General features: G+C 39.4%; 1 protein-coding gene and 1 non-coding gene across 2 annotated transcripts in view; one reads left to right on the top strand and one right to left on the bottom strand.

Annotated features, from left to right (window-relative positions):
* The window catches only part of FBXL7 (F-box and leucine rich repeat protein 7), a 385,471-nt gene that overhangs the window by 204,416 nt on the left and 154,684 nt on the right, over positions 1-26,371 (bottom strand). The gene's annotated exons all lie outside the window — the stretch shown is intronic.
* TRNAD-AUC (transfer RNA aspartic acid (anticodon AUC)) lies at positions 403-475 on the top strand. Its single transcript has one exon. It is a non-coding gene; the product is annotated as a tRNA-Asp (tRNA).

Raw genomic sequence — 26,371 nt, 5'->3', positions numbered from 1 at the left:
GAGAAAAAGCCTGGGGATGAGAAACTAGGTAAGACAAAAAGGACAAAGGGGACTGAACAAACACAAGCCTGCCCTTGGAGAGCTCTCGTAATGGACACAGCGTTTCAGACATGTGATTTCATTCACAAAGCATTTTAAGCAGTTTAATATGTTACTCTGTCAGATGACAAAGAGCATTCTGGATTTAAAAAATAAATAAAAATATGCAGCCTAGTCTCCAGAAGAATTTAACTCCAACTAAGGGATGAAACAGAAGAAATGCTGTATCTTGGACACGACTGATGGGAGATGGAAAACTGTCAGAGGATTTGAATCTAATTCTTGGATTTGAAATTACCACATGGAGTTCTGCATTACAGCTGTTTTCTGTAATTGTCTTTCAGAATCCCCATGTCGGGGGAGGGTGGGTATAGCTCAGTGGTAGAGCACATGCTTATCATGCATGAGGCCATGGGTTTAATCCCCAGTATCTCCATTAAATAAAAATAAATAAACAACCCTAATTACCTTCCCCCTCAAAACAAAACAAACAAAAATTTTTTTTTAAATTCCTGTCAAAGGTGAAGGTTCTACCTGAATCATCTCAAAGAAAACTTTTTTACCTAAAAGAATTGCCTTAGATTCAAAGGTCAAAATACATATGTTATAGTTTTATAGTTTCTGTAACTCACATAGAAAGAACGGAAAAAAAAGGAAAGAAAGGAAAGAAGAAAGGAAGAAAAGAAGAAAGGAAGAAAGAAAGAAAAGGAGAGAAAGCAAGCAAGCAAGCAAGCAAGCAAGCAAGCAAGAAAGCAAGCGAGCAATAAAAAGAGTCCTGCCATTGAATTACAGAACTTGGAGTCTTTGAATATCAAAGTTAGAGAGGCCATCATGACAGTCTCTCATTTTATAAATAAGGAACTGAGGTCCTGAGAGACTGAAGGATTTCCCTAAGTCACCAAGTTCCTGGGCAGCACAAGCAAAATTTCAACTGGATGCCCTGAAGAGTGACCTCTTCCCCCTCCAGAAAGAGCTGCCGTCTTTGTCCTCTTCCTCCTCTCTGTTAACTCATCTCACTGTACTCTCAGCATATTTTGCCACACTCCGCCCAGAACCAGCAGGAGCAGCAAAAGGAGCAGGAATCCAGGCCACTGAAGGACGGAGGACACAGTGGAGTCAAGTGTCACTGCAATGCCAGCTTACCCCTCAGGGCTGATGGAATAAACCAGGACCTGCCACTGCCTGAGTGTGACCTTGTTTATCTGCCGTGCACAATATAAGGTGGTCATATCCTTGTGTTCTGGGGGAAAATATAATTGCATTTGTTATCATATGTCTCCAGGCCATTAAAGTTATATACTTTTTGAGTTACAGTGAGCTCACTGTCACTTAGGAGACTGAATTGGACATTATCTTATAAAAAAATTATACTATTAAAATAAAATTCCAACACTTCCACTTTTGAATCAAATAGGTCACATCCTTCAGAATCAGCACCTATTTATTTCCACCTAGCTTCTGGCCTCAGCACACTATACCAAGTCCCGTTCTCTGGAGGCCAGACACCCTCTGCGTTAGTTTCTGTGAGGATCCCTCATCTCTTTCAATGACCCCATTTTTATTTGTGCTCGTCTCCATGGACCTCACTTTCTTTACTCCTCAAGCGCGCCTGCCTCTATGCTCCAGGGTACTGCCCTCCATTCTCTGGGGCAGCTCCTTCCCAAGGCTGTGATGTTCCATCCACTTAACTATCTTCCTCCCAACCTGGGAGTCTTAAGGTCCATCCACATTCCTGTCCTTGTCAGCACAATGTCCGACACATAGAAATGCTCAGTAAATACACAGTAAAGGAATAAATAGTTTGAAGAACATCTTCATTATAATCGCCCATTTCACGAGGAGTATCTTACAACCCGTGGATTTCTTGTTACTTTCTTTCTCACGCATTCTTTTTCACATCGCGCCCTTGTGCTATACTGTACCAATTATCATATTCCAACAATGGAATTTTCTCCCCCTGGATCTAGCTCCTCAATTAAACTGAGAGTTTCTCTTAAGTTGTTTAACCCGAGTGTGTGCAGCCAGGCAGTAAATATTTGAGAACTATTTTTACATTAATTAATTGGTTAGTACACAAATGCGAGAACTGAAGCACGGCAGTAAACATAAGCTGTAGCCAAAAGGAAACCATTACAAGTGAGAAAACCCAACGACTTGATGAGGAACAGCCGGTAAATTCTGAGACTGAATGATAATATATGTGCTACTCTGCCTGAAACTACCGTTTTCCAGTGAAGGTCTGAATATTTACATGGGATGTCATCGCTAGTCTTTGGACTATTGGAGTGTTATTCAGCTTAGATTCTCATACTTCTCTTTGATGACTATTGACCCAGAGACACAAACAATAGTAGATCTCTCAAGAGAATATGCAACCCTTCTCTAATAATCTGGAAATCAAGGCTTCAGTCTTAGTGGACGCTGGACGAACCAAAAAGATATGATGAAAAGAAACAGTATTTCTTGTAGAAAACAAAGTTATGGTTACTAAAGGGGGAGTGGGGAGGGATAAACAGGGAGTATGGGATTAATAGAGGCACCCTACCATATATAAAATAGGTAAACAACAAGGATTTACTGTATTGCACAGGAATTATATTAAATATATTATAATGAAGTATAATGGAAAAGAATTTTAAAAGAATATAGATATATACATATATGTATAACCGAATCACTTTGCTATATACCTGTAATGAACACAAAATTGTACATCAACTATACTCCCCAAAAAAAGTTCAGAAATAATTTCTCTCTATCTTCAACTTGACCTTGAGAAAAGTTCACAGACATCATCTGCATCCAGTCACACTCCTCCTAAATCTAGATCCATACATGCCATACAAACATTAAAATATTTGGGAATTCATATAAAAATGCTTTCTATGAGACAATAATTCAGGCAAAATACTTTGTGGACCAGACTGGCAAGGAATCATCAAAAATCTGTACCTCATTTTACACGCAACATCACCAGAGAGGCAAATATACTGGATGGAATATTGCAAACTAAATGCAGATCAGTGACAATGACACTGTAGAGAAAAAGTCCCACTGGACCACAAGTGTAAGTAAAAAACTCAAAGGAAACTATGCACGGATTATAAATTGTTCACATATCAACCACATTTGCTTTTTTTTTAAATGCATTACTTGACACAGCCAACTACACAGTAAAAATTATAAATTCCACTCAACATGTAACTCAGCAATCCCCAGACACACTTGTTCATACTTAGACTGCTGTGACCCCACTTGCCAAAGAAAGGACTAAATGACAAAACTATCGTTTTAAGTCACACATCGTCCAATTCCTTCCTTCAGCATGAGCAGCTATGCAAACAAGCACTGGCAGACTCCACTTATTATCCTACTTAAAGACATGCAATTTGAATTATCTCAGTCTCCCAAATCAGAAAATTGGTTCCATGAAGAAGCCTGCAATTACTTGGAAACGACCAGGGATTAACAACATATGTATTATTGAGCGTGTCTGCAGCGAAGAGCTCCATTCGCTTCAGTCCATCTCTATTTTATCTGTATTCTAGCTTGAAAGGCGGACTTTTCAACATGCCATTTTTATCAAATGCATGGCCTCTTGAAACCCTCAGAGGCCCGGGTGAGCTCGTATTCGCATTTTGATTCCACTTCAAGCAGAGCTTTTGCCCCGATTAATGAAAAGAAAACAGTCATAATGAGAGCAAATGACCCAATTTTCATCATCCCTTTGATAATGAAATAGTGGAAAAATGAAAACATCAAAACTGTGCTTAATTTTATAAAAAACTGTTCTTAAGAGAAGCTTTAATTTTCTTTAAGAGCATGGGACGATTAAGTAAACAAGTGTAATGTGTGAACACCACTTACCTGCCCCGGCCGAAACAGAGGGCCGCGTGGGAGCAGAGCACTGTGAAGACACTGCACGTAGTTACACGTGCTTACTGCATAAGTTTTATGGAGTCCTAACTTATCATTTACCCAGTACATTCAGTAAAACAGCAGTTAAGTGGCTGCTTCTGGTAGGGTCCCTCAGAGAGGGTATTTCCTGCAAAGTGGTAATTAATACAGATCCCAAGGCACAATCTCATACTTCCTAAGTTAGACTCTGGAGGTCGAGTTAAAGAAACCTGTAATTTTAGCTTGTTTCTCAAGAGACCTTTAAAGAGTCATGCTGAACCAGTCACTGACTCTGATTTCAGAACCCCTGACCTTTTCGAGCCCACCCCCTTCCTCCTTCTGCAATGGGCAAATTGTGTCTTCCAAAAAGATAAGTGGAGATCCTAACTTCCAGGACTTCAGAATGTGACCTGTATTGGGAAGTAGGATTTTTGCAGAGGTGATTGGTTTAGGAAAGATGAGGTCATACTGGAGTGGAAAGGATCCTTAGTCTATATGACTGATGTCCTTTAACAAGAAGAGACAGGGGGACCACCATGGGTGACAGAGGCAGAGAACGGGGTGACTGCAGCTACAAGCCAAGGAACACGAAGGCTCAATGGATATCACTGGAGGCCAGGAAGGGACAAAGAAGCTTTCCATGCAGGCTCAGAGGGGAAACAGCCCTGCTGACGCCTTCGTGATGGACCTCTAGTCTCCAGTTGTTGTCCATTGTTTTAAGTCACCTGGCTTGCGGTACACTTTGTTCTGGCAGCCCAGGAAGCTAATGTATCTCTCAATTACACAATAGGAAAAAGATTCAGGGAGTGAACGGTAGAAGTTGACCTTCAACCTGGGTCAAGTTCTTCTACTAGAGGATCCTTCCCAAGCCTCACAGAGACCTGGCTGTTCCTTCTCTCTCACGTGGACAACTACAGTTTACCTCCTCGTCCAGTGATGATCAAAGTATGATTTGAGCACACCTACCTCAGAACCAGTTGGGGAATGTTTAATGAAAAAAATGCATGTTCCTGAGTCCCTCTGTGCCCTACCACCTCATAGCCCCCTGCAGGGAGAGTACAAGAATCTGCATAGTTAAAAAGAAGGCTAGGCTGCTCTAGCAAATAAATAGTTTTCCTACCCTATCTAAAAGAAGACAGTTTGCAGATTAACTTGATCCAGAGTTAATTGAGCATTATTCAAGGAATTCTTTGATTTAACCTTTGTTGTGGAAAACTGCTGTACACTTTCAGCCCAGACTCCTTCTTCAGTAACCAAACTCAATAATGTTAATTATGAGTCACTGTATAGCAAACACATTTGAGCTCTATGAATCTTAAAGAAGTGAAAGTAAGAAAGTGAATCCTTTTTTAATTAGAGACAACAATATTGTCAACTAGAATCTATCATCACTATTTCAAATAAAATAGTCTTCTATATTTACAAAAAAAACACAACACGCCATCTTCATTTCATTCATTTCATTATTGACTAGTAAAGACAAAAGAGATTTTCTTTAGAACCACTAGCCTAGCTCTGAAGTTCTTAACTAGGCATGATGACCCCTTGGATAAACTAATAAAATGTCAATGTGCTCCCCAAATGTACATGTGCATATGCAAAATTTATGTGCAACTTGGAAATCAAGGTTAAAGTCAAGATTTAGATTTAGGTGATGGCTACTAAGTTAGAATGAGAACTGACTCTACGTTGTTCTAGAATTTGTCATGCTTTCATAATAATCCTTGATAACCATTTAAAAAATAACTACCAGTTATTTTTTTTAAGAAATTACAGATGATCTGTTTTTCAGTGATTTTTATTAAAGGACCCCCTTTCTATTGCTTTTTTCTTGGCTTCTACTTACATTCCCTGTGTCTCAACTTCTGGAAAACACATTAAAAGTCAGGAAGGAATATTTTGCTTTCACATTGCAACTTCCCATGTTATTATAAGTGTTCTGAATCATCACCAAATTTCCCTCTAAAATATAAGTGAGGAGGTAGGTCTCAAGAGAATATTGCTATTTTACCCTAATAACAAGTTGGAAATAATTGGTAAATTTTGGAAATAGCATTTCTTTAGTTCTTTGCTCTAGGATGCTGGTTAGTTTTTATAAAATCCAAAACAGCATTGGCTTTAAAGTAGAAATTTGATTTCTTTGCTCATTTTTAAACACATTATGAGGAAAAGAAAAAGGCAGTATTTCACAATTTTGCTTTTCAGGAAAGTTTTTTAAGATAAGAGAGAGGCAAATGAGTTTCTCTGATAGCTTAATTAAGCTTTGTGTATATAGATAGTCTGCTAACTCTTAAGAAAAATGTTTTTGTCACCTCCAGCATTCTGTCCCCACTCCCCCCACTCTCCCCACTTCCAATTTATGTCTCCTTACCTCAAGCCTAGAATCTAGAAATAGACTGTGAGGAGATTTCTCTGCTCATTCAACTTCTTATTATCCCTAGAGATACTACACACTATTGTTATATTAATCTCATAGCACTTTTTCAATCTTATCATTCGTTGGCTCAAAAACTTACGTTTGCTCTCCAGTTGCCTTCAAAATTAAATGTAACTTCTTGGTCAGACGCTTCAGACCCTTTCAAATGTGTCACCAAAAAGTATCCTTCGCTCAGTCTTCCTCGATGAGTTTCTCTCTTCCACTCACGTTCTATTCTTGAATTTGTGTTACACTTTTAGACTTCCTAGACCTTGCAGTTTTATCATCACTTGGTCCTGGCATTATTTCTCCGTCAATCTTCACCTAACCAGAGAGGATCTATTCCCTATGGCCCAACAGAAATACCAACTTCAGAAATCACTCAGGTCCCCTGGAGGGCAGGATCTCACACTTAAATCGATCTCGATAACATGGTGCCTGCAACTTACAGATCTTCCCATAACCTGCCTCGTGCTGAGTTACCAGTAAGTTTATCCTGCATGCTCTGCTTTTTTTGGTAAAAGCCTATTCATTCATTCACTCACTCAACAGAAATATTCATTGACTATCTAACTATTTGCTAAACAATGGAGATATAAAACTTAAACAAACCTTCACATGTAAGGGCAAAATTGGCATGATAAAGGTACACAGGTGCATGGAAAAGGGTACAGTGGGCACTGAAGCCATGCAGGATGGAGAAAAGGCCTCCAAAGAAGGGATCACTAATTGAAACTAGCATTCATCCCATGAAGAGGATGAGATTCCAGGAAGAGGGAATGGTTCTACAGGCTCTCAATGCCCATCTTAGAATTAATATAGATCTCATTCTAACAGAAATCAGCATTGAAGCCATTTTGAAAAGGAAAAATCCGCTCTAGTTTATAAAGCCATGTTAAAAGGATACCTTTTAATAGAAAACTCCTTTTAAAACTCCAATACTGGTAAAATTATACCACAAGTGGTATCCTAATGAAGCTGGAGACAGTTGCATGGGATGATTACAGTAGAAAATTACGTTTGTACACGTGGCGAGCAGAGGATTGTCTTAATCAATGACTAGGTGGAGATTCAACTTATAGGACAAAGAGTAATTGAAAAAAAACCAGGTCACATCATGATTTTATTTATTTTAAATTCTAGAATGTGTCTGGAAACCCTTCTAATTTAAAACAATCCCTTTCCTCCCTTTCAAGCCCAATGTGTAACACTGCAGAGAGAAAACTGACATTTAGAAAGACAACTACAACTTTAAAGCATGACGATGATCATTTCATGCTTAAAAAATACTAAATTATGTATTCTGAGGCAGTAAAATGTACTAGTGTTTTTTGGAATGATGGAAGAACTTGAAATTGCAGTTAACCCCAGCATGCCATACATATTCCAATAAAGCAGGGTTTCATTCCCAGACAGCAAGAATTTGGGGCCAAACGTACTCAGGAGGACAAGGATAAGAAACAGGGGGAAGAAAAAACGAACATAAGTATGTGTATGCATGACTGAGGCATTGTGCTGTACATCAGAAATTGACACATTGTAATGGACTATACTTCAATAATAAATAAATTAATTAATTAAATTTTTTGAAATATTTTAAAAAAAAGAAATAGAGGCACAAAGGATGAGGGGTGGCAAAAAGATACAAAGGGAACCTTGTGCTTGGCCTGAGGACTCTTTCTGCATGCCTTTTATGCAGAAATCTTGCAAAGATTTCTGCACTGCAATTACATCAGGTTTAAGCAAAGAACAGAAGCAGACCTGGTATTTTGCAGGACAGAGAAATAGACTGCAACTGAAGCTCGACTCTCCAACCCTGGGCCCGTCATTAGTACCATCACTTTTTTGGAATAGAGGCTAGGAGCTTGAGTTCTGAAATCAGACAGGTTGGGTTGATCCCAACTCCAACTTTTATTGGTTGTGTAATAATCTCTCTGGCTATGATTTTCCCATCTGTAACATGGAGATAATAAAACTTACTTGAGAGTATTTGTTGGGAGACACAGAGATAATCCATACAAAGTACTCTTCATGATGACCGACACACAGTGAGAAATCCACAGATCACAGCTGTTGTGATGTAAGAAATCACCCCGGTGCTTGCCCTAGATGTGCAAATACTTTAACTACATATTCATATTCATAATCAGTCAATGGACCTCTTCAGACAAACTTAGGAGGGCCCCTTGTTCTCAAAAGGACCATCATTTGGAACTGATTCTGCCTCTGGCCAAAGACCTTCAACACAGTGCAGGGGCATATTGCAGACTTGCTACAAAGCAAGTGGGGACAGGCTGCAAAGAGCCCTGGAGTTGGGGGACTTGCAGACTTAAACACTCTCCCCTCCCGAGGCCCTGAATGCTCCCACTTTTATTTCCTCCCAGCCTGGGTGTCCAGGGAGAGTCTGAAACGGGGAGTTGTTCTTTGAGAGGACTCTTTTTCATGCTTTAGGACTATGCACACCTCAAATGCAAAAGCCGCAGATGAAAGGCAGATGGAAGTCATTTGTAAAGTTCAAGGTCATCTTTCCTTTTTATTTCCTTTGAATCTAAAAGTTAGAAGTTATTAATTATATCACAAGTCTGAAAAAGAATTCCCCTAATCCTGGCCTTTATCGACTTGGGTTAGCCACGAAGGCAGTAATTTCTGTTTTTTTGTTTACTTTTGAGTCGGTCTGTTGCCTATGCTTAAATTTTCTTGTTAAAGCTCTCTGTTTTATAGCTAATCACATTTTTATAGCAGGCATGAAGCTCTCTACAAGGCCCTTGCTGAGCTGTTCCTGTAAATCAAAACCTTCCTCGGCTGTTCTTGTAGCTGGCAGTGCAACAGGGTTAGTTTTACCATTTATGGTTGCAAAGTCTATCCAGATTTTTTTTTTTAGTTCCCTTTAGCTTTTTGTTTTTTTCTCTACTCAACTCCCTCCCCTCCTCCTGACTTAAAAATGTATATTCCAGGCTTAGCTAAAACATGTATGAATAGATTATTTCATTCCTTACCACGGCACATTAATAAAGGTGTCAGAATGACAGAGGATGCTTGGCTTACATCCCTGTGTCCCAGACCCATTCCTCGAGGGTAGGCTGCTGCTATTCCGGAAAAGATGATCTGATCTTTTGGGCTCCTGGAAGCTGACCTCCAAAGTCTATTTAAAGCATTAAAACACTTTCTAGTAAAACACAGAGTGGACAGGGCACTTAAACACATCCTGTCTTCTTAGGCTACTCACACTTCAGCACTGTCATTGCTGCCATGCCTGTGTCCAGCTGGGGACAAAGGGAGCCCAGACGTTTAACCCTTGATGGCTTCACTAGCGGACTCCAAGCATCAATGTCTCATCTGTGTTTGCACTAGTGTTCAAAATTGCCCCACTATTTTGCTAGTTATGGCAAGGTTAAGATGAAAGAAGGTGTAAAGATTTATAAAAAAATTAAAAGAAGATGTATATATGCAAGGGAGAGCTATTTTTAAAGAGTTAGTTAAAAGAAATCTATGGAATAAGAGAATATGGATCCTACTTCAAATTTACAAAAGAAACACCCCCTCCAAAGGCACTAGGAGGAAACTATTCCCATGAGAATAGAAGAGGGCAATGACCAGATGGCTTTGGGCTATCAGTGAATCCTACACTTGGTGGCATCCACAGTCACCCATTCTGAATGTCCCAGGTGGCTCAGCTTACAGAAAACAAGAATTTGTTTTCTGGTTCCAGTAACTGACCAAAGTAAGACCCCAGGAGAAGGGGTCACAGTTCTGACATCAGGAGTTCTCCTTCTCCAAGGAACGGGCAGCTCTGCTGTCCAAGCCAGGTGCTGGGCGAGACCCTGGCATCATAACAATGAGCAAGACATTGTCCTGATGGAGTTTGTGGGCCCTTTTTTTGAGGTCTGATCTCCAGCTGGTTCATAGGACCAAGATGCAACTCAAACATGATTAAGCAGAAGGGAATATACTGACTCCAGGAAGGAAGGGTGGTAGGTGACAGAACGGAAAGAGGAGCTGGACAGCAATGGCTCAGAGGCCGGAGCTGGGCTCTCACAGAGTCAGCTCTCTCTACCTTTCCTTTCTCTCTCCCTTTTTTTTTCTCTCTCCCTTCCCCTCTTCTTCAGGAGGCTAGCTGTGTTGTGATTTACCCTGAGTTTCAAGGTCTCTGATGGGTGTTTGCTTGGCCTAATTCTCTTAGAATGATCCAGGGAAACCTAAAGAAAGCCTTATCATTCCATCCTTATCTGGGGTGAAATCGACTGAGAGGAAGGAAGTCTGGGAGTCAACGTCATTTCAAAGAGGCAGTAAACCCAGAGGGACTCCCCACACCACTAAGTTTTGATGATAATGGAAGATCGATGAAACATGGGTGGTTTAGGTTTCTGACAAACAGTTGTGATTAGATTAGGCTGATGCAAGGTGATGGAGGATTTGTGTTCTGGGCGTGTCTGCAATAGCTGTGGGTAGAGCTGGTGATGTCCATGTGGGGAGGTGGTCAGGGCAGGAGAGTGTGAGCACAGAGCGGGGACCCTCAGGTTAGCCTGCTCGAATTGGAATCTAGGTTTTCTTCTCTTTCATAGGTATGAGAGCCTACACCCTGTTAAATCTCTCTGTATCTGTTTCCTCATCTGTAAAATGGGTAAATCTCAACACAGCTAGCCTCAAAGTGCTCATCTCCCCTGCCTGATGGTGCCTGGAACCTAAACACATTCAAGGAAAGAAAGTGGACAAAAGGAAACCACCATCGGAGGGAAACTTCCGCCACTTAAGCACAATATGCAGTTTCTGGGACTTCCTGGGGTGAAGCAACCTCCAAAAGAACAGGAAAACCTGCCAGAGGAGACTGAACTCGTCACCTGCCTACAAAAGGAACAGGAGGACAGGAGGTGCAGGATGCCAGCAGATTAGCAGGAAAGCTTTAGAGAGACACCTGGCACGAGCACGTTTAGAGCTTTAAGGGTAAAGGTGAGAAACAGTTGGTCCTCACTGTTGGCTACATCACGTAAAACATCAAGTGGGTTTATGATTCTCCCGTTAGAGGCAAATAACACCACTCAGCAATGCTTCTCAGGTGTCACCTGCCCTGTGTTGTCATGAAGAAAAGCAGGTGGGAAAACCTGCCCCCAAAGGGTGATGGGAATTTGTAATAAGGAAGAACAAATTGGACTCCACATTAGATCCGTTCTTTTAGGGCTCTAACCCTGCACTGTTTCCTGTGCTGAGTCATGCTGGTTCTACACCTTTTGTAAAAGAATGTTGCCTAAACCTGAAATGTACAGGAGAGCCCATTCTCAAGCCTCTGACGTTTAAGGGTATAACACTTTTCCATTCATATAGCAATAAAACCTTGCAGAACAGAGAATAACATTTGTCTTGTTGGAGGTTTATAGAAACATTGTGACCTGACCTATGAACAAAGGATTCCGACACCAAGAAGTTTGCAACAACAACCACACCCCTCCTCCGTTTTGGTATAAAAGGAGCTTGAATTCTGACTTGGGTAAGATGGTCCCCATCTTCTCAGTCTCCTGGTTTTCTGAATAAAGTCATTATTCCTTGCCCCGACACCTTGTCTCCTGATGTACTGGCCTGCCATGCAATGAGCAGAACAAGATTGGACTCGGTAACAAATTCCTGTGGCTCCAGACAGACCCTACCCAGAGGCCAGATGTCATCCTGGGTGCCCATGCAGGAAAAGGGTGACATGATTGGCTAGGAAACCTTGGTGATAAGAAAGAGGAGACAGCATGGATCCTCCAGGAAACGTCCCACTTTTGAAAATTAAAAACCTTGGTGATAAGAAAGAGGAGACAGCATGGATCCTCCAGGAAACGTCCCACTTTTGAAAATTAAAATTTTAAATAAATATGAGAAAGTATCCTTTCCTTTAAGCTACGGAAGAGAGATGCTCTGATAACACTCTGTACAGAAAATCAGCATTCTCCTCCAAACCTTCATTTCTTCCTACAGTTGCAGCAGCATGTGGAGCCCAGGCAGCCCTCAGGACTGGGAGAGCCCAGTATCTCCTCAGGACTGCCTTCATTCCCAGGGTGTCAGCCAGAGAATTTGAAAGAACAAAGTGTATTTATTGTAATCACTGACCAGAGGGACATTTTCCTAGCTGCATATCATTATTTATTTTAATTGAATTGGGCTTTGATTACACCCACAAAGCTGATTATTTAAAGTAATTACATAGTTTGGGAGTTGGAAAGCAAATGCTTCTTTTCTAAAATAAAGAAATGCCTCATCACTTAGCTCATCTGTTTAGGAAAATATAAAAGAGGATTTTCCTTCATGATGAGGATAGTGAAAAAGACAGAATATTGGTTTCCACCGGTGGGTCTCAAACAGAGGCAATTTTGCACATAACTCTCATCCCCAGGGATATTTGGCAATTTTGAAAAGACGTTTTTGGTTGTCACAACATGAGGTGTGTAGCTGGCATCCAGAGGGCAGAGATGAGGGATACTGCCTCATGGCCTCCAATGCACAGAACTGCCCCACAACAAAGAGTTACGCAGACCGAAAGGTCGGCAGTGCCATGGGTCATGGACTCCGGTTTAGAGGACTTCAGTTTCTACCCATTGTTAGCTGAATGGTTCTTCACAGTACAGCCACTTAAATTCTGCAAAACTGTTCAAGACTGTTGTGAGCATCTATGACTAATCTACTTTTACAACCACTATGATTATTACCACTATCAGACCACTTTACTGAGCACTTACTATGTGCTATGTATTGTTCTACGTGTTTTTATTTCAGCTAATCAGTAACAACTACCTTATGAAGCACTGTTATTTCTCCATTTTACAGATGAGAAACGGAGGCACAAAGAAGGTAAGGATCTCACCCAAGGCAAGAGCTGGCAGAGGAACATAGGGCCTGGAAGATAACGTGAACATTATCGAAGGTCATGTCATTGCTACTCATCTTGGATGCTGGATGAAATACTTAGCAGGCAGTGAAGGACAACCCTCCACCCCAGAGGTCAACAGGTCAAAGGAGGCAGAAATCACTCATCAAGCCTGGTGTTTCTTTCCAAAGTTGCTCTTTCTATCATACTGAAAAATACTGCCTTTGGAGTTTTTCTAAAAAATGTAACAATTGAAAAATATCTACCTGAGGACAAGCAATAGTAATGATATTTAGGAGAAAAGGGAAAGGAGTAAGAGTGAAGAAAGAGAAAGCTGCCTGGTATCAATCTGACACATGGGCCAGTCCAGCTCGTAGCAGTAGCACCAGTCACGATGGGTGTCAGTTCCCACCAGGAGCCCAGGGAGGCGCAGTGATGGAGGGGATGTCCCCAGTGTGCATAGCCTTGCCACTCTGGGGAGATGGAGGATGAGGCCTAATTCACTAGCCCTGTCCCTGGCAGCTGGGGGTGAAGAGGACCTTCCTTTCTGGACGAGTTACCCAACATGGATTATTGTGGAATGTTCCTCTCCCACCCTCCTGGGGAGGCAGTCTGTCTGAGCCTCATTAGTTCCATTCCTACTTCACCAAACAAAAGTCTCTGGTGTTCTTTCCAAATGTAAACGCACTCAATTACAGAATCAGCCCCACTATCACTGACTTTGAATGTTATTAATAATAGAAATCGAGTGTGTTTTGGTTCTGATGTTGGTCGGGAACCTTCAGCCTCAGGGACACTACATTGTTTAAGTTCGCTGTGCAGATTTCCTCAAGGGGGACATTCCTGGGTAGGTGTTGGCTGATCTCCATGGAGAGCCTTCAGGTACAGACTGGGCAACCTTTACAGGGGACGAGAATGTGGTCTTGCTTTTGGCTGATGATCAGGCAGCAGCAGACATCTGACTGGCAGCAAACTGTGGAGTGGTTGCAAGTGTGGTCTGAGTTACTGGACCTACACATGTTTGAATGCCCGCTCCCAACCACAAGCATGTTTATGACTTTGACTCAGCAAGCCTCAGTCTTCTGATTTGTAAACTGAGATAATACTGCCTCCCACTTGTGCTGATGAAGGATATTCACGGTACCTTTATCACAGTACCAGAGACACGAGTAGGACTATTTCAGTGGTTGCCATTGCCAATGGAACCCAACACTCCTGTAACAAATGTTTGGTCGTGTTCCCTTCACCATCCTATAATAAGATTTATAGATATTGACCTACATACCTAATTTCAAAAGGAGTAATAGAATTCCCTAACTATATAACAAAGGAGAAAGAGAAGAAAAGTAAATAATAATAAAATACCATGCTTCTAAATATGTAATTGGTCAGGTTCTTCTACCCAGGAAGGGGGGAAAAAAAACCTAATTGTGTACTTACTTCACCTTGAATCCAACAGCTGCAAAGTCAGACACCAATATGAGGTGCTGGTGTCGGCTACACCACAAGCAGCCTGGCAGCTGTCAGGGGGTTGTCTGGAAGCACCCACACCTCCTGGGGGAGTTCTGACTCCGAGTTCTATTATCCCTTAATGTACTTGATAGTTTCATTCTTAAAAAATCAATACATACTCACTCTCAGGAAAAAAAAATAAAAAGAAACTTCATGTTTACATAGACATAGGCATTAGATCCTGGAACCCAGTAATTATGAACAGTATTTTTAACCTACATGAATGTCAATAAGCTCACAAATATTTCTTCACTGTCTTTGCTGTGCAAAACTCTTCTATGCACTGCAGGTCACTAGCATCCCTGTCCTTCCCGCCTGAATTCCACGAGCTCTCCTCCAATCGTTATGATAACCAAACCACGCTCACAAACTTGACTCAAAAACGGCTTTCGGGGCACTGCCCCACCAGCTAAGAACCATCACACCAGACCAAGGGCCTCACTGCCACAACAAAAACAAATGGTCCTCCCGTCCTACAAAATGAATAGCCGTTTCTCTTCTTACACCGCGTTAAGTGCATTTCGAATTGGTACCGATTAGTAAAATCAAGGTGCGCGGGCTTCTCTGATGGAAAGTGGAGGAATGAGAAGAATAGAGCAGGGCAGGCAGCTGTCAGTGGGGGGTGAGCACTGGAGGCTCACATGCTGGGCTTCTGGTCTCTCAATGTCTTTTTCTGTGGTCACAGTTTGGATTCACTAAGGCTGATACCACTGAGAGTTAAGCTCAGAGTCTAAAACGGAAAGGGCAGTAGCTAGGGCTTCTGAATTCTAATCAGCCACGTGAATTTATTTCTAATGGTTTTCCAAATATAGGATTTCCTGTAAAGGGGTTTTGTTATTGTTATAGCCACCTATTCTAATCCAGGGTGGCCTTGGATTATGGTTCCTTCTAATGATTTCACTTATGCTTGTAAGGGTTGGGGGGCAGGAAAGAATTTTATTATGGAAGGAGACAGTGTGGTGTTCTAATTCATTCAACAAACCTGTCAGATCCCCAGCCTGCCAAGGCTTGATTTCAGATACCAGGACAGGCTCACCTGGAATGCAGTGTAGGTGCTAAACCCACATGACTGGTTCTGGAATTTCTCTGGCTCCGATAGTGATTATTTTCACTTAATTATAACTGCCCTCGGCTTGGAGTTTGACAATCATGACACCATGCCTGACGCCCCAGTGGGTGGTCACCACGCCTCTTGGCTCAGTGGTCCAATCCACTAAAAGTTAAGTAGGTCACAATTTCTGAACTTTTTCCTTCCAAAAATGTACATTTTCAAGCATCAACGCACTTCCAAGCTATTAAAAATCCAGTTGCTAAAGATATAGGTCCAAAAAAGTTCGTTTCAACTTTAAATTACCTTGAAAATTATATAAATAGAAGTTTTTCTAATTCTGTGTGTTTAGGTCCTGGAGAAAATGCAGCTATTAAAGTAATATCCCTAGAGGTCAATATATTTTGTTCATTGCTACACGGGGAGAGGTTGGAAGAGAGAAACAAATGCAAGTTGAATACAAACAGGGCCCCTACTCAGGTAATATGGTTCCCAAACAAGATGGTGTGGTTTAGACAGAGGGGCCATAGATGCATCATTTGGTTTGACAGTGAGCCTATTTACTGTGTTGCTGGAAGGGAACTTAAATACTGTCAGACTGATCTAACCTAGTTAATTCTGTAAATGCATTGGTTCTGTCCAATGTGAGGCTTTCGAAATCTGTGCGTAATAGACAACATAGCAAAAAACATAAACTTAGCTCTTTATGATCTTAAAAGACCTCAGTGAAGAATTGATCTCATCTGCACACCAAGGGCAGGATGGCAAGTCCGTGTGAAATTGCTCACATTCGAAAGTACTTGGAGTCAACGGGTGACCCAGTGAAAAGCCATTCAGATAGCTAACCAGAACACATTTGGAAGTAGTGTCTAATACTGGTTTTGGTATACAGAGTCCACCACCCCTTCATAAGGGCATGCCAGAAAAGCCACAACATCCGGGCACTGTTTCCTGACAAAGAGACCAACAGAGTCATTGTTAAAAAACCATTTTTTTTCCTGGTCTAGTTTTTGTGTATTTGCACTTCTGCTCTGCTTCCAGCTACCCACATGGAGGACCAGGCTGGTGACTGCAGATTTGAGGTTAGATCATGATAAGACACTGTAAAGTCTACTGCAGAATATACCAGAACAACAACTGCATGTATGGAGTGCTCCCTGTGTGCCAGGCACAGTGCTCAGCTCTCCACGTGTATTCTTTCAGTGAATCCTGGTAACAACCCTGCCAGGAAGTCACTTCACCCCTTTTTAAAGATGAGCATGCTAAGGCACAAAGCAGAGAAGTGGCCAAGGTCATATTTACGATAAAGAGCAGAGTTGGGATTTGAACTCAGGGATGAATAATAGTCTGCATTTTTTTCTTAAGAACTAAAAATAGACTTGCCATATGAGCCTGCAATCCCACGCCTGGTCATATATTCAGAGGGAACTCCAATTTGAAAAGATACATGCACCCCAATGTTCATAGCAGCACTATTTACAATAGCCAGGACATAGAAACAACATGAATGTCCATCAACAGATGACTGGATAAAGAAGCTGTGGTATATTTATACAATGGAATACTACTCAGCCATGAAAAAGAATAAAATAATGCCATTTGCAGCAACATGGATAGACCTAGGGATCATCATTAAGTGAAGTAAGCCAGATAGAAAAAGAAAAACAGCATATGGTATCACTTACATGTGGGATCTAAAAAAAAAAAAAAAAAAAACCAAACCACAAATGAACTTATTTACAAAACAAAAACAGACTCACAGACATAGAAAACAAACTTATGGTTACCAAGGGGAAAAAGGGGTGGGAAGGGATAAATTGGGAGTTCAGATGTGCAGATACTAACCACTATATATAAAATGGATAAACAACAAATTTCTTCTATATAGCACAGGGTACTATACTCAATATCTCGTCATAACCTGTAATGAAAAAGAATAGGAAAAGGAATATATGTATGTATATGCATGACTGAAACATCATGCTGTACACCAGAAATTGACACATTATGAACTGACTCTACTTCAATTTAAAAAAAGCCTGCACTTTGCTCTGCAGCCTTCCAAAACGCCCAGCCTATGTTTTGCCAGCAAGGAAGAAATAGATGGAATAAGTCTACTACCCCCCCAACATATTTCTTTCTGACATCTGAACTATACGGATCCCATTACTTTCACCTGAAATAAGCATTTGAAAAATGATTTCCCCAACTGCATTCATGAGTTTTATGATTTGTTCATACTCAAGAGGAAGGCTTTGCCATTGCTGTTGAAGATATACTTCTGTCTGGATCACTACTGCTATCAGGTAAAGTATTGGGTAAGGTGGGATCTTATTAAATGTCTCAATCAGAAAAGAAGTCTGTTTAGCCTACAAGTAGGAAATTTGAGAATTTAGTAAATTTTCTCGCCAACAACATGTTGGGGACATTTCTGTCTTCGCACCAAATATTTATTGACAATGCATGATAATATAATTATAAATGAAATATGTTATAAATCTAACACATTTACCACATTGTAAATGTAATATTTCTGAGGGCAGAAGTATCTTCCTGTTTCTCTTTTAACTTCCTGCAAAGCACAGTAAATCACAGTGCTCATTCATTTGTTCACTCACTCGTTAATTCATCCAACATCAGCATCTCCTAAGTGTCAGGCAGCACACCGTAAGCAGAGGGATAGAAACTGAGGTGAGTAAGACAGTCCTGTCTTCACAAAGTCTACAGCTTGATGACTTCTATAGACAGATCACCACCCTTACCTGACCCACACCCTGCTCAGTTAGATAAATCATCTACCTCGTCTCTGTACTACTTTGCATCTACCTTTCTCATAGTACGTATCATAACATCATTCACCTGCCACCTGTACCAGATCATAAATTCCCAGGGAGCAGGTACTTAGTCTTATTCATTCATGCACCCCCGTAAGTTAGCACAATGACTTATGAGAACCACATCAGCAGTAACTGATGGAGAATGAATGGATGGATGAAAGAAGGGATGAGTGAGGAGTGGAGAGCATGGACTAATGGCAGCATATTATGATAAAAATGTGAATAACATCATATACATATATTGAACCATTATGTTGTACACCTGAAACTAATATAATGTTATACGTCACTTCCATCTCAATTTTGAAAAATTTCACTGGATTGAAAATTGTCTAAATTATCTCAATCATGGTGCGGCAATTACTGAACTATTTCATCATGTCAAATTTTAAAAGGGCTTTGTGCTCTTAAATTTTACTCTGTATATAGCTCTTCAGAGGCACCACGGGGTCTTCATTTTCCATACAAGGAGACTGAAGTTTAAGAGACCCAAACATGTTGAAGTGATGGACTTCAACTTCCTACAACTTCCTACAAATTACAATCATGAAAGGTGAGGATTTCGGTAAAATAATGTGCTGAACAATTTTTGTTCTAACCTGGATTACTGAAGAGAAGTATCGTTTTTCTAAGTCTAAAACTACTTAACTCTTTTAAAAGCCAGGCCTCTCACCGCCTATGCTTTTATGAGGGGAACAGGACATGTCATTGTTACGGCTGCCTTTTTACAGCCATTAAAAGGCAGGTGGAGGGGGACCTCTGCTGTGAAACAAATTTCTTTCCTTCTCAAATACATTAAAATTTCCACCTTCTTTTTAGTGTCTCAGAATACAGAGTTTATATTTCCTTAAAGAGAGGACTCACTCACGAAAACTGGAAGGCAGATGCAGTGTGTCCGGAAGTCTTAGGTGGCAATTCTTGCTGAGTCCTGCCTTAGGGTGACTGAGGGCATGGCCCTAGCGGGTTTCATGGTTTCCAGAAGTTGTTCAACTCTGGTAGGGCCCAGCCTCACTTTCACACACAATTCCAGGTATAAAGCCACGTGACCCCAAAGTGCCTTGGTATGGTAACATTTGAATAGATACATTTGCAGCAGATTAATTAAAAATAACCATAAACCATTCTTACTGAGTTGAGAGCTTCAAGAAAAACAAGAGACAAATTTTCAGTCTCCAAAGACTACATCTCTGTGCTCCGAAGCAGAGATTTAATTCTGCATTTGAAACGGAAACTTCCAATGTTTCAAAAGAGTAAGTCATTATCAGCAATAATACCTTCATCTTATATTTTGCTCTCCTGTTCTATTTACAACCTGCCCTTGGTTTCTGTAAACATTATTAAAAGGATAATTAGAGCTACAGTTTATTTATTGCACCCAGATATCACCTAAAGCTTTAGATTCAAAAAATGGAACCAGGTAATTTCATATGCTCAAAATTTCTTTTACTGCCAATTTCAACAGATAGAAAAATCTCAGACACGAAAGTGTTTTTCCAGTTTTTGATACAAGTTAAAGAGTTTCCAATCAGACATAAACACTTTGGAAGCCGGAGGGTAACAGACTCTATCCATCCGTTAAGTTTGTAGTCTGCACAAATATTTCCCCTTAACCAACAGCCATTTGGGAGTTCTGTCGAGGAAATATGTTATCAAGTTCTTGGGCATCTCCTAGATAAATACTTTTTTCTCAGTTGGAATATAAAGGTTTTAGAACAATGTACTCTAAAAAGGTTTTAAGCCAGTTACTTAGAATAACATTTAAAAGCAATATTTCACTTATATGTCAAAGTAAAATAGAGTATTGAAATGACATTCTCTGTAATTAAAGAAAAAAAAATCCTTTTTACCTGGTATACTAGATGGATGTGATAGTGACACATGTTATATGTTCACCTGACCTGCTTTGTTTTCCTCCTAGAAACACAGTGAGGTTACATTTCCCCGGGTCCTTTGCAACTCAATTTAAGTAAGGTCATGTGATTGAGTTCTGGCCAACAGAATGTGAAGAGAGGTGACTGAGGCCACCTCATGCCTGGCAATAAACTACCTTCCAGGAGCCTCAGTATTATCGCTTATTTTGTGTCAACTTTAGAGGCCACATGTGGACCATGATGGACAAAGCCTGAGTTCCCAAATGTCTAAATGACACTGGAATAGAGTTCCCCTCCTCCTCCCCTGACTCTGACCATAATGGTCTATGATGTAATCAAGCAATAAACTTTTATTATATGAAGTGACTGATATTTTAGGTGTTGTTTGTTACAACAGTTAGCATCGTGTGACTAATGCAGACCTGAATCATCTGGGTGACTGACACACTGTGTTTACCCAAGTCTAGTCTAAATGAGACAAAGCAGAGATTTCTTATTCTTTGAGAGAAATCATCTTGCTTGGGCAGTACCAGTTATGTCCTACCCTCAAAAAAAATTCCTTTTCCTTATGTTCTTACTCTATTTCCTAACAAAGGCAAAAAGAACATGTAAAACTGAGATAAACACAAAAACAAAACCAATGTTAACCCACCTTCACATCTGGTTCAAATATAATCACAGGATAAATGGTTATATTAAATCCATATTTTTGAACCATCTTCTTTTGATTATAAAAGTAATACAGTTTATTATAGAAAATAGAAAATGAAAGTCCACGAAAGCAGAAAAAATAAACATAACCCTTTACTGCACCACCCATTGGTAACTACTATTTACAGGTTTGTATAAACCATTCTAGTCTTTTCTCTCTGTACGTGTGTGAGTGTGTAAATACTTTTTAATTTGATAAATCTGTAATCACACATTTTTAATAATGCCCTTTAAATATCTTTCAATATGCTGAGAACATTTTCAAAAGAATGTTTCTTCTGCACGATTGTTTTTAAAGCTGCATATGAATACACTTTGCTTTACAAAATCTCCTATTGATGAATATTTATATTATTTCAGTTGTGGTTAGCAGAAGCAATGCTAAAGTGAATCAGTCTGTAGAGAATCCTTTGCTAGCTCGCTAATTACATCTTTTGGATGAATTCCTCACACTGAAGTTGATGAATTTGAGAGTATGCCTTTTTATAAATAGCTTTTGACACAAATTGCCGAATTACCCTCCAAAAAGGTTGTACCAATTTATGTTCCTACCAGATTCGTCATGTTCTTCACATTGATCCCCATGTTTGTTGATAGATTTATTCTTAAACCCTATGCATACCCATTTGTTTGTGTCTTAATAATTACATTTTCCCAAATGATTCATGCTGTCGCATAAAAAAGCTGTTAATCTTTTTTTTTTCATTTACATTCTCAGGAATGGCATGGACTTTGGGTTCCACATAGAGTAGTGTGTCTATGCTAAGCTTCAAAATCCTCACCTCAATGACGGGAATAACTAAAACAATAACCCTTATGGAATTATTATAGCCATTCACAAAGATATAAAAAGCATTCAGCACAATATCGAAGTATAAGCAATTAACAGAATTCAGCAAATGATGCACTAATAGGGCATCCTAATACATTTTCAGAAATCCACACCTTTGGCTCAATAGCACTGACATAGACTAAAGCTTGCTCACACTCATGATGGCAATGGGCTTGTGCAAATTTTTACTCAGCACAAATTACCTGTCCAGTTATTTCTGGCTGACATCTCATCTTTACAGCTGTTTTCCTCTACTTTTGATATGTTAATTGGAAGTCTACTGAAATCTGAACACAACCAGTAAAATACCATGTGATCTATTTAAGCCTGGTTCTTTCCTCTCTATTTGACCATAGGTTAGGAAGATGAAACTAGCCAATTTCTGACTTCGATAGTATTTATCCCCCGGAATAGCTAACTGGTACAGTTGTTCAGGTTGTGTATTGCACAAAGGCACTAAATCTAAGGAGTTATAATTCACATCTAAGCCATCTGTTTTTTATTATAACTTCATCACCTCCAGTGATGAGTGTTTATTTATTAGAACAATTTTCCAAAAGATGGCAGTGATATTTCTTTTTTAATGAACTTAATGCTTAGAATAATTTTCTAACAACTAGAAATAAAATGTCTCAGGAAGAATTACCTTTTTCAAATGTACCTAAAGACATCATGTAGCAGCAGCCTTGTCCTCATTTGCCTCAGTAGTTTGCAGAAGTGAATATCCAAAGTACTGGACAAAATTGCATGTAATTGTGAGTGGACACTTGTTCCATAGACAAATGAAGGTTCAATTAAAACTTGTTTCTAACACCTATTAGAAATTTTATACAGAAATCTATATTGAGTCATCTACCCTTCTGCTTCACCAAACATTCAGTACGGAGTTTTGACCATATTTTTATTGCACAAAAATAAACTTTCTTCCTTTGTCTCTCAATTCCATAAATGATGCAAATGTGTATTTTTATTCCATTTTCAGTGTTATCATCATCTCACTTTTTTCTCATGATTGAATTGTTAGATGTGGCTGATGAACTCTGATTCTATGGAACAGTACATAGTCTTCAAGACTTTGCCAAAAACAGGAGCCAGCAAGCTGTTACTAACTAAAAGTTTCATTCAATGTTCAGGTATCCAAGAGATACTGGCACTCCAGTATTTATTACTCTTTTTAAGGAAAAAAAATATAATTTTCCACAATTATATTCAGGAAATATGTTTTAGCTTAGGTATTTGAGTGTGAGAGGGATAAAATTCTGAAAAAAAATGAAATCAGTGCAGTATCTTATGGATGTGTATATTTTCCAGTCTTAATTAATATATAGACAATCCCCTAGCAAAGTCTTCAGAATGATGTGTAACTCATTCAAAAAACAAGCTGGAAAACCATAATTAAGAATTGTAATCACATCTAAATTAAGGATGTGAAGAAGCAATGCCCTGGGCTACAATCCATAGTAGTCCAGTCACTGTTAACTTAAGTTTCAAGACAGGGTATTTTCTCAACATTTAGTAAAATCAATTGAGGTTTTTCTTTGATCTTGTCTTTCAGTGAGGGCTGATGAAAAAATAACCAACATTTTTCAATTAACTTGATCCAAAATAATTCAGTTTCTGTAAACAGGTTAGTAGGTAGCTATATATATACATATAGTTTGTAGCTGCCTGTCAGATGTTGGTCAGAAAACTAGAGTCCAGGAATTGGTCAAAAATATTTTGGATGGTCAACTGTATGGTAACAAAGAATCTGAAGAAAACAAAAGTAGAAGACCCTGCCCCACCCCAATTTTCTCAATTCATAAAAAATGAGGACTTTTAGGATAACTTTAAATGGAGTATAAGCTATAAAAATATTGAATCACTATGTTGTACACCTGAAACTAATATAATATTGTAAATCAATTATTTGATTTAAAAAAGGCAGAAATAGTTAAGGTAGAAGAACAAAAATTTTAAATCTCAGGTTAAAAAAAGATGAGGACTTAGAAGTTCAAAGCCATTTGCATCTGCTTGATATCATGTGATATGCAAATGTCCTTTTGTTCTTTGACATTAATACACTCAAAGAAAGAGTTCAATTCCTCTCCTCTCCAAACAGTGGCTGGTTTCACAGGATGAATAATTCACATACATCATCTTGAAGTTGCCTATCAGTATCAACTATTGAGGTATAGTCTCTTAAGGAAACTAGATTTTTGTTGGTCTATATCTTGCCTCTTTTCTGGGCTGAAGAATCAGGAATCTGAACACCAGTATCACTGAAATCCAAGCAAAGCCTTTCTGATTTCCATCCTGTAAGCTCAAGAGCAATGCATCCATGCTTTATTTATCCTTGGAGAAGATGAATTTAATTTTGATTTCCTCACCTTGTATTTGCTTTGGAGCTTTTCACATGATGTTGCTGAAACTGACTAGAACTTGGCAGCGAGAAGGCTATAAAGTGATGTGTATCCCTTCAGTCTCCCTCAGCCAGCTTGGCGAGACTGTCAATGGAGGCAGGAGGACAGCTTCATCGCCCACGTAGGAGCAGAAGACCGAGGGAGAACAAAGTCACCCATTTTTGACCAAAACATTGCAGAAAGGTTGGCACACTTAATGTTCCAGATAAATGGTGCCCTCCACACTATCACCTTTCTGAGGACATGAAGCCAAAGAGAGAAGGGGTTTAGGTCAATAGACTAGACGAGGAGTAAAAATTCAGGATTTGCTACTGTCCTCTTCTTTCTTCCCTATTAAAAAAAAATCGTTGGCCAGAGTGGTAGCTCAGAAACTAAATCCACATGGTGGTCTGAGACATATATGCTGAAATATGCTGTTATACTAAAAAATTTTGTTCCTGACTTTGATCGATGACTTTTAATAAAGTCTTCCCAAACTAGCTTGTTTCCGTACTTTGGCCATTGTGAATAATGCTGCAATGAACAGAGGAATGCAAATATCTCTTCAAGATTCAGATTTCAATTCTTTTGGATAAATATCCAAAGTGGGATCGCTGGTATTTCATATGGTATTTCTATTTTTAATTTTTTCAGGAATTTCCATACCATTTTTCACAGCAGCTGCACCATTTTACATTCTAACAGTGAATAAAGATTCCAATTTCTCCACATCCTCACCAATATTTCTCTTTTTTAAATAAGAGCCATCCTAACAGGTGTGAAAGGTTATCTCATTGTGGTTTTAATTTGCATTCCCTGGATAAACAGATTAAAAACTGTGATATATATACATACACAATGGAATATTATTTAGTCTTAAAAAAAGAAAGAAGTCCCGTCGTATGTGTTAACATGCATGAATCTTAAGGACATGATGCTAAATGAAATAAGCCAGTCACAGAAATATAAATGCTGTATGATTACACTTACATGAGATATCATATGAGTCAAACACACAGAAGCAGAGAGTAGAATGGTGATTATCAGGAGGTGGGGGGAGGTTGGGGAATTGTTAGTCAAAAGGTATAGCGTTTCAGTTACATAAAATCATTAAATTCTGAAGATCTGCTGTACAACATAGAGCTTACAGTTAACAGTACTGTATCGTACACTTAAAATTTTGTTAAGAGGATAGATCCCATGTTAAGTCTTCTTACCATAATAAAGAAATTTCTTCCTAAACTTAAAAAAGAACTCATTGAGAAACAGATAAGAATTAAAGCTCATACCTTTAAAAATAGCTATTGACCCATTCTAAATCTCTCCCATCTAGAAATTTCTTGAGGACAGTAATTATACTTTATAACCATTAATCTACTTCAAAAACAATCCCATGGTACTGATGAGCTATAAATCTTACTTACTAATATTGATGATGATAAGGAAAATGATGACAATTTAGCCAACATGAAAGAGGTATTTTATATTTTCATTTTTACCACAAGAATTTAACATGGGCATTAAAAGGTGCTGCTTTTAAAGTTAAGGACCATATTTAATTTGTGGCTTTGCAATAGAAGAATATAAAATGGCAGGTGTGGAGTGCTAGACCAGGGATCGCCCGTAGTGCACTTAATGACAAGCTGCTTCCACTGCCGTCAGGATTTATCATGTGGAACATTTGCTTGGAGGCCAGTTCATGAGCTTTCTCCTAGCTGAAAAGCATTTGTTTCATCTTCTGTTTCAAATGCTGAAACAAGTGTTTTCCTTGGCCAACCCCTCCTGGAGAGCAGTGCCCTATAGCACGGTGACCTATGGTTCTACTTCTGTAATTGGAGCCTTAAGTAAGAAGCCTTCGGAACACACAGATGAGCTCTTTCAGGGAAAATCACAGATGATGAAACATTTCACTGAGTTACAGTGTTTTCAACTTCATAGGAAATATTCTCAGTAAAACTGTCTGAGATTGACACTAAGAATCAGAAAAAT

Source organism: Camelus bactrianus, chromosome 3 (assembly GCF_048773025.1).
Source record: "Camelus bactrianus isolate YW-2024 breed Bactrian camel chromosome 3, ASM4877302v1, whole genome shotgun sequence".
Classification (NCBI taxonomy): Eukaryota; Metazoa; Chordata; class Mammalia; order Artiodactyla; family Camelidae; genus Camelus; species Camelus bactrianus.
This window is presented reverse-complemented; position numbering and strand designations above follow the sequence as displayed.